This window comes from Arachis ipaensis, chromosome B3, assembly GCF_059453495.1.
Source record: "Arachis ipaensis isolate K30076 ecotype BB chromosome B3, ASM5945349v1, whole genome shotgun sequence".
In the NCBI taxonomy this organism is placed as follows: Eukaryota; Viridiplantae; Streptophyta; class Magnoliopsida; order Fabales; family Fabaceae; genus Arachis; species Arachis ipaensis.
In genome coordinates this window covers 61,180,856-61,183,544 of record NC_142438.1, presented here as the reverse complement: position 1 = coordinate 61,183,544, position 2,689 = coordinate 61,180,856, and the positions used below count along the sequence as shown (strand labels likewise).

Here is a 2,689-nt window from a genome sequence, read left to right as displayed (position 1 = left end):
CACATTCATAGTTTTTAGGATTCTTATTTTCTATTGCTTTTTGCGTTTGGATTTTGAGAAGAGTTATTACCTCATCAAGACTTTGTCATTCTAGTTTGTTTTCTTTACTTGGCTTTATTCTTCCATGTCCTTTAATTTACTTAATTCTACTATTGGATTATTTTAGAATTTACTAATACAAGAGTTATTTTTATTTTTAATTGATTCTTTTGAGTTTTATTTATCATGTCTTTCTTTAATTCCCTTTCCTATGTTATGAGTTCCACATTCACAATGAGTGAGTAGTTCCCTAACTTGATGGGGAGTTGATTGAAAGGAACCCTTGAGTTGGAATTCTCAAAGGAAAAATTATAATTGGGTTTATTATTGGATTGCCCTCTAATCACTAACGCCAGTCCTTCTAAGTAAGCGGACTGGGACTTGTGAATAGAAACAGCATTTCAACTTGTTTGACTTTCCCTTACCTAGTAAGGGATAACTAAACAGAACAACCCCCAATTATCAATTAATCTTGAAAGTACTGCAACAAGAATAGGGCTTCCAACTAATCTACTCCCAGTCAAGGCTTTTATTTAAATCACATTAATTCTCTGATTTAATTTTCTGTCATTCAACTCAAATCTTTTTGAAAACCATCCGATTAATAAAATAGCACACTTTTCTGCAACTCGTTGGGAGACGACCTGGGATTCATACTCCCAGTATTTTAATTTTAATTTCTGTGACACCCTTTTTTAAATTGATAAGCGGATTTCTGGTTGGTTGAGGACTATACTCGCAACGCATATCTTATAACAATTCTTAACTCGCCAATTTCCGCCCACATCAATTTTTGGCGCCGTTTCCAGGGAGTTGCAATAGAGTGCTAAAGTTATTGATTGGATTTTATTTATTTGCATTTTATTTTATTTTACTACTATGAGCTGCTTGTTTCCTTCGTTGGATGACGTGTTCGCTTCCTGACCTAAGCTTGCTAGTATTCGATCCTGAGATTGAAAGAACTATTTCACGAATAAGGCAAGCTCGGCGTCGGTTAGTCCTCTCTGAGGGAGGATCTGAAATGTCACTTGAGAAAGAAACCAGCCCCCGTTCTACTGATTTGGTTGTTTTACGTGCAAGTAACATGGCAGCAGCAAGGAGAGTTACTATCCAGGAGGCTGGAGCCCCTGATTTTACAATGCAATCATTTCAAGCACATCACCCAGCGGTGGCTACAGACTTTGAAAAAAAGACCGCACTGCTCAATTTGATGCCCATGTTTCATGGCTTGCCTGCTCAAGAGCCTATCAAGCACCTGAGAGATTTTCAAGCAGCCTGTTCTACTTTCAAGCGTGATGGTGCAGATGAAACTTCAATTTTGCTGAAAGCTTTCCCGTTTTCTCTTGAGGGGAAGGCAAGAGAGTGGTACTACACTCAACCAGCAGCAATTGTATCCAACTAGGATACACTGAGAAGAGAATTCATGGGAAAGTTCTTTCCAGCTGAAGTTACTGATAAACTGAGAAAAGATATTTCCATGATTGTTCAGGATGATTCTGAAACTCTCTATGAGTACTGGGAGCGCTTCAGTAATCTTCTAGAAGCTTGCCCCCACCATATGATTGACAAGATAGTGTTACTCGGTTACGTCACACAAGGCATGAGGCCCCAAGACAAGACCACATTGGAAAGTGCTAGCAATGGGTCTATGAAAAAGTACAAGACCATTGATGAGGCATGGCAATTGATCAGCGACTTAGCTGAATCTACTAGGAATCACAGGCAGAAACAAGGCCGTGCAAAAGCCATTGCAGAAGTATCCTCTAGCAGAGAGACTGTTGCTTTAACTCAGAGTATCTGTGAAATGACCAACTTGCTGAAGCAGATGCAATTGAATCAACAACAAGTTCAGCAAGCTCAACCTTCTCCACCATAGCAAAACCAACAGTTAGTCCCACAGAGAGTTTGCGGAGTCTGTGCTGATTATAGCCATTATACTGATGAATGTCCGCAGCTCCAGTAGGAAGACAACACCGTGGCAGCCACTCATAACTTCTATGACCGCCCCAACCAAGGGTACAATCAAAGTGGCAATTATAACCATGGATGACAGGACAATTCTAACCAGAATTAGAGGGACAACAACAACAACAGAGGAGGCAGAGATAATCAGAGGAATCAGAGGTGGAATAACAACAACAACAGGCAGCAGAACCAGTACCAGCCTTACAGGGCACCTCACCTGAGGCAATCCCAAGGACCACAGAATACCCAATAGCAGACCTCTCAAATTACCTATCCTTCTTCTTCTGCTAATGATGACTAACTACAATCAATTGATCGGAGACAGCAGACCCTAGAAAATAACATTAATGCCATTCTAAATGGTATGAATGCTACTTTGCAAGCTCTTGTCTCACAGATTGGTTCAATGAATAACTCCAATAATCAACCTTTGAGCTCCAGTGGAATTCCCTCTCAACCATTACCCAATCCCAAGGGTGGTATTAATGCCATCACCCTAAGGTCCGGAACCAGACTGTAGAAGAGGAACCAGGAGGAGCCAAGCTCACCAGAACATGCCTCAGCTGAAGAGGTAGTGGAAATAGAAGATGTTGAAGAGGAAGAAGACATACAGGACATAGCTGAAAAAGAAGAAGCTCGACCATAGGAGGAAGCATCAAAAGGCACAGACACTGTAGAAGACACC

At 40.8% G+C, this 2,689-nt stretch overlaps 1 non-coding gene across 1 annotated transcript; it reads right to left on the bottom strand.

The window, feature by feature from the left end:
• Positions 1–1,495: 1,495 nt before the first annotated feature.
• LOC148570828 (small nucleolar RNA R71) lies at positions 1,496–1,603 on the bottom strand. The gene has a single exon (XR_015908240.1). It is a non-coding gene; the product is annotated as a small nucleolar RNA R71 (small nucleolar RNA).
• Between the last annotated feature and the right edge of the window lie 1,086 nt (positions 1,604–2,689).